Below are 6,000 nucleotides of genomic sequence, written 5' to 3' on the forward strand. Positions count from 1 at the left end.
TCAGAGAGCCCCGGTGTTAATCACTGAGGAAGCTCTGAGGTACCCTGCTTAGCGGGGGTGGAAGCAAACACCTTAAGAATCATGCCCACAATTTAAGAAACAAAACTCTGGAAAAAAAAAAAAAAAAAAGAAAGAAACATTTGCACTTCTTTGCTTTGATACTGCTACTTGATTCACATGCTCGTGTGTTCAGATTTTGCCTTCATTTTGATCTTCCCTGAAAACCCCATGGATCCCTTTGGCCGCAAGAGCCTCACAGCAACACCAGCCTGTGTAAGAGAGTCCTTCAGCTCTATGAATACAAGCAAAATTATCTGTTCTAGCCAATGCATAGAGCACTGTATTACTTCACAGTTCTCCATCATGTGGGCCTCAGTTCAAGAGAAATCTTAAGCTCCCATGTAAGTCAAAATGGATGCATGTACTTAGAAGCTTTGCGTTATTGACCTTCAAGAATTGGTTCTTTGTGGCCCATCTGTATTCCTTACAAAGTATTTGCCTGTAAAATGCCCTTCTTACCTTTAACTTAGTCTTCACTGAGGACTAGTGCCTCTTATACGCTTGAAGAGAAGTTATAAGTGGAGGTTACTATCACTCCAAAGCATTTTCATAGTGCTTCATTCTTATTACTGCTCACAGTTACCAGCCATTGTTATCTCTGAGAGGCAGAGAAAAATACCAGCACATGGGAGATGCAACTGAAAGCCCAACAACGAAATCTTTTGTGTAAACCACAGCATTAGACGAAGGAGGAAGTTGTTTTGTTACATTGTGGCACAGAGAAAACATTTTCTAAATATTCCTGCCAAGAGGTCCCTTTGCAATCACACCGAGGAATTACTGCACCTTGGTGATAGCACAGTGCAAGCGAACGATTGGTTCAGCTCCTGCAGCTCTCCTGTACTCTCCATGTAAAAAGGCAGCAAGTGAAGCACACAGCTAGCTTAACGAGTCCTGTGTGGATGGGAGACTCAATTAAAATTAAATTATACAACAAATTAGGTTTTAAATGCTGCACAGCTTAGCCAGTCAGATAAATAATAATTAGAGATATACTGATCTGCTGCTCTGTGTAGTTGAACAGCAGACTGCTATAGCTGCTTTCGATACACACTGACGTGTCCCTCCCAGCTCAGGGTGGTTTTCATGGCATTCCAAAGAAGCCACCCCTGAACAGGCACGTTCTGTACCAGACATTGCTCTGAGCTGGGCTGAATAGACAGGAACTTTCTTCTAGAGCCTGTCTTTCCCACCTCTTCCATCAGTTAGCGTTTCTTTAGCAATATACTCCTCCTCTTCCTTCTTCCTACAATCCAGATCGTTCTATATGGAATTAATTTTCAGGCTCTGGATCGTGCAGACAGCAGACTCCCTAGGAAATGCAAAAGACTTTTCAGGGAAGCAAACAGAAGCCAACACACCAAAATCATGCATGCAGGAGCTATCAAAACAGTGCATTTTCCTGGAAGAAGTCCCTCCCAGCAGAGACCATGCCTGAGCTTTGTTGCTGGGGTAGGAGCACTGAGGACACTGCTGTATGCCCAGCTGGCAAACACAGACCAAAATAATGCAATTGTTATTCACACTTCACAGGTTAGCTTGACTGGATGCTGCACTCATTTATGACGTTCACAGCTTCACGGCTTTCTTTTAAAGTTGTTTGTGAATGCAATCAGGCATTTATTGAGGTGAGCTAAATAATAATAATAACAACAACCTTGTTTACATTTGCTTTCAGAAACCACTAACATCCAGTTATCTCGTCTAAATCCTATTTGCATTTAAAGCTGTGTAAATACATTTTTTTGTTTTGCATACTTTTATTTATTTATTTTAATAAAGGCTGGAGGGGCAGAATGAATAAAATGGTTGCCTTCAGCATCTTTTAGTTTCTGAACATTACATTTGTAGCTAATTTGGAAGCCCAGGATGTGGTCATTTCTGTCCAACAAAGAAAGTGATTGTGGCAGGCTCAAGCTGACTCTCTGATGGTTGACCATTTATGGGTACCATTTCAGGTTTCTTTTTTGACTGCTTAATTCTCCAGCACTTCCACAGTAAGAGTCTTGGACTGACACGTTTAGTCTAAGGAAGAAAAAAAATGCATGCATCATCTCAGGATGAAAAAGTGCCTACAGATAAAATGACATGAACATTTCTGCGAAGGCCCCTCTCCATAGATAACTGGGAAAATTTACAGTCTATTCAAAGTATCAGCTTCAAAGGGGATTTTAATAATATTTTCTTCCTTCAAGTGTTTTCAAACATATTTCCTCCAGGGGGTGCCAAATTAACACCACTGGAAAGTAAAAATGTATAAACGTAAAGGCTGTATAAGTGATCCACACAAAGGACATAACTCTGCACGCTGTGTGTGTCAGTGCATCTCGTGAGTGATGTACCATTCCAACCAGAGCCAAAGGCACCAGTGCTGAGAATGAAACTTCTCAGCTGTTCCCTCACGAACGGTCAGAAGTGGCGCTGCCTGGTCCTACAATTAATGTCAAACACATTCCCTGCCAAGTTCAGAGAGGACACATCCCTTGGAAAAGAGTTTTCAGAGTGGCTGAGTGGAGAAATACATTCATCTCATCCTCTGAGAGAACGGGCCTTTGGGGAGAGGAGAAGTTGCGGATGTAGTCACAGCTGTGTGCAATTTCAGCTAGGTTATGAGCAAGGGCAGAAGGCTGAACACGGTAACGAAAAGGACACAGAATAGCTGAAGAAGAGCTGGTCAGGAGCGTGCTGGGTTTTCTACAGGTCTGCAGGGAATACCGGCCCCACGTAGGATGTCTGTAAGTGCCATTAAAGCAGAGAAGATTCGCTGGCTCAGAGAACGGAAGTTTTGCTTTGAACAAGTGGCCGCTGTACAACTGCTACGCAAGAAAATTGATCTAAGCACCACTCCCAGACTAAGGAGTAAGAGATAAAGAAAACTGAGAAATAATATCATAACATATACGCACATTTTCCACATTTCACTGCTCACAGTTTGGTTTTATCTACACAGCAGTTAAAATAATCACACAGTCCAGATACTGTGAATCCTTCACCCCCTGCGTTAGAAATATTGCTGAAATAGTGCCTGGTTATCTTCTACTTGACAGTAAAATTCTCTACAGGATAATTACTTAAGTAAAAGAATTCTTGAAGACTCCAAATCTGAAAGGCAAGATCCTTAATACATATTTATTTAGTCCTATCATTTTAAAGTGTAAGCTTACTTCTTTTACTTCAAGAGAAGCAATGGAAGCCAACACTACGAATGCCACCGATCCAGAACTTATAATTATGGACATTGTCTGAACGGAACAAAGTCTCCATGCGTTACACTAATCCAGTGCTGGGCAGTCTCGGACACAGAGCTTTCATTCTGCACCGAGGTGCAAGAGATGCTCAGAATTCCAAAATCACATCACTAAATTCTTAGCTGCACTGTACTGTGGTGCACCACTGCAGTTGCTGCCAGGAAACTTCGTAGCAGCTGAAAATATTTAGGTTGCTCCAAATGTAATGCCTCCCATTTATTTCCACGGGAACTACAGCAGACGTTTTGTCAGACTGCCCCTCTGCTGCCATCTCTTACACAGCAACAAAACATAACGGGATATCGGTGGGAAGGTTCAGCCTCTGCTGCCATACCACCAACAGCCGCCTCTGATGTTGTGGGCTGAAATAATCAACTAGGAGAGATTATTTCAGGGCATCCCTCATGTTATTACTTGTCTAGACCAGGCAAAGCTTTGAATTACTATGAAAGCACAATAAATTCATGAAGCAAAACCTTGAAAGCTGCAGGTAATTTGGTGACCATGCAGAGAATGGTAGCAGCAGGCTCTGCAGGTAAGGTTTTCCTGTGCCTTCCTCCTGGAGAGGAGCAGCTGAAAGATGTCAGCTCATCTGAGGGATCAGATGTATACTTTGGTATACCAAGTATTCTTCTGATATGCCAAAGTATACTTCTGGTATACAAAGTATACTTCTGATCCCTCAAAGCAGCTCACCCATCCGGGAACTCTGCCTTGCAGATCCCCTCTCAGTTGAGCATCTTTGACATGGACTGTACGGTTGCCATGTAGCAACCCCAGCAAATACTGCTTCTGTTACAGAGGGGACAAATAAATCGTCATGCTGGATATGGAGAAAAGACATTCAGAGATAGGGAGAGTAACCAAAGGAAATGGAAATGATGGGCTGCAGACAGTTTTTTCCCCCAGATGTTGAAGTGGATCTATAAATCAGAGTGGGACAGAGCAGCAGGTTAGTCTACATGCAGACTAGATGTTGACTGAGATTTATTTTTATTTTATGCATTATAAAGTGCAATGACCTTTAAATGGACATCCAAACAAAGAAAACTAGATGAGATTTAGGGATGAGCTGCAATACACGGCTGGAAGTCTCGTCATTGTGTTGGTAAGCGGTAGCATTTCCTAAATTACATCATCTTCTGAAAAGAAAATGGGATTAATGGAATATCCAATCTTTTTCTAGCTTCCTCTCAATACCATATGCTAGAGAAGCCTTCTTATTTTTATTTTGCATTACCTTTGGAGACACAGGCTTACATGCTGGCCTGGTTCAGAATGAGATGCCTCCAGAGAAAGGGAAGAGTATCTTCTACCAGCTGTATAAAAACAAAAGGTTCCATAATGTCCTGTCTGGCTTATTATTGGCAGGGAGTTAAATCCATCAGCACTGGAGGATGGGAATAGGCCAGCATTGTTTTTTGCTGTTTTGATTTATTAAAAATCCCTGCTGTGGACATTAAGAGGAAATTGGCCATAATTCAGGAGCAGTGGTTCTGATGGACAGTGAGATGGAAAGTTTCATATTAAGGCCTTAGGAGGCCAAAAAGAAAATTGAAAATCTGGAAGTATCAGCTGATGGGCAGTATCTTTTCATTATAAAGAACACCAAGCTCTATAAAATTCTTGGCAGGAGGGATAAGAGCAGAATCAAAACAATGACCTTGAGATCAGACCCAGTCTGAGCAACAGAGGGTTTACAACAGATGCTAAGTAAAGGAGAGAGAGAATAAACACAAATCAGATGTCAGCTTCAACTTGGACCTTGTTCTGGGCCCTCCTGTTCAGAAAGTGTCCATATTTGTAGTTTCTTCCTGTATGATAGATCAGATACAGGATTGTCTCTCCCTATCCATGCAACTAGAGCTCTTAGCTACTTTCTCTTCACTTTGTATCACCACTGCTACATTGTTCTCACTTCTGTTTTTAATCATTCCACCTCTCACCCAATTCTTTTTCCTAACCAGAGCTCTGCTTAGACCAAGTCACTTCCTACTTACATCCTTCCTTTGATTCAACATTCTCTATTGCAGCAAAGAAAGCTGATCAACAGCTAAGTGATGGGTGGGAGAAGGTGTGGTACTCCACTGTTGTACAAATACTGGGGTTATAAAGGATAAGGAGCTCAACCTCCTGCATTGAGAGCGGCCTTTGTTACTAATAGCAGCCTCTCAGCCCTTAGAGAGGTGTTGATGGTCTATAGAAGCATACCAGTTTTCCTTGCACAGAAGAATTTGGTACATGAAACAGCGCAGGGAGAAAGTTGATTTATGTATGGACTTTATCCCACATTTCCTTCTAAGCCTGAGCTCAATCCAAAGGAGTCTTGTTATAGATCCTTATGTGGTTAGATCTAGGCTTAGAAAAACCAAAGAGCATGTATTACCTGATGGCAAAAGCTCTGGAGGCAACTGGTTACAATTTACAAGGATGCTGGAACGCCCACAGCTCCTCCTCCAAAGCCACTGAGGCAGGAGGACAGTGTGGGTTTTGGTTCACCTTCACCATGTATTTCTTGCCTATGTGAACACTGGCTGCATACACACTCTGCATTCAGGTTTGAAACCGTAAAGCACTGAAAGTCACAATAACTCCCAAATATTAGCCTTGGTGTTACTCACTTATGGCATTCTCATCTAATACACCAGTGTGTACATGGAGGATTAATAGCTCAAGAGCTCACCTAAATCAT

Source organism: Gallus gallus, chromosome 15 (genome assembly GCF_016699485.2).
Source record: "Gallus gallus isolate bGalGal1 chromosome 15, bGalGal1.mat.broiler.GRCg7b, whole genome shotgun sequence".
In the NCBI taxonomy this organism is placed as follows: Eukaryota; Metazoa; Chordata; class Aves; order Galliformes; family Phasianidae; genus Gallus; species Gallus gallus.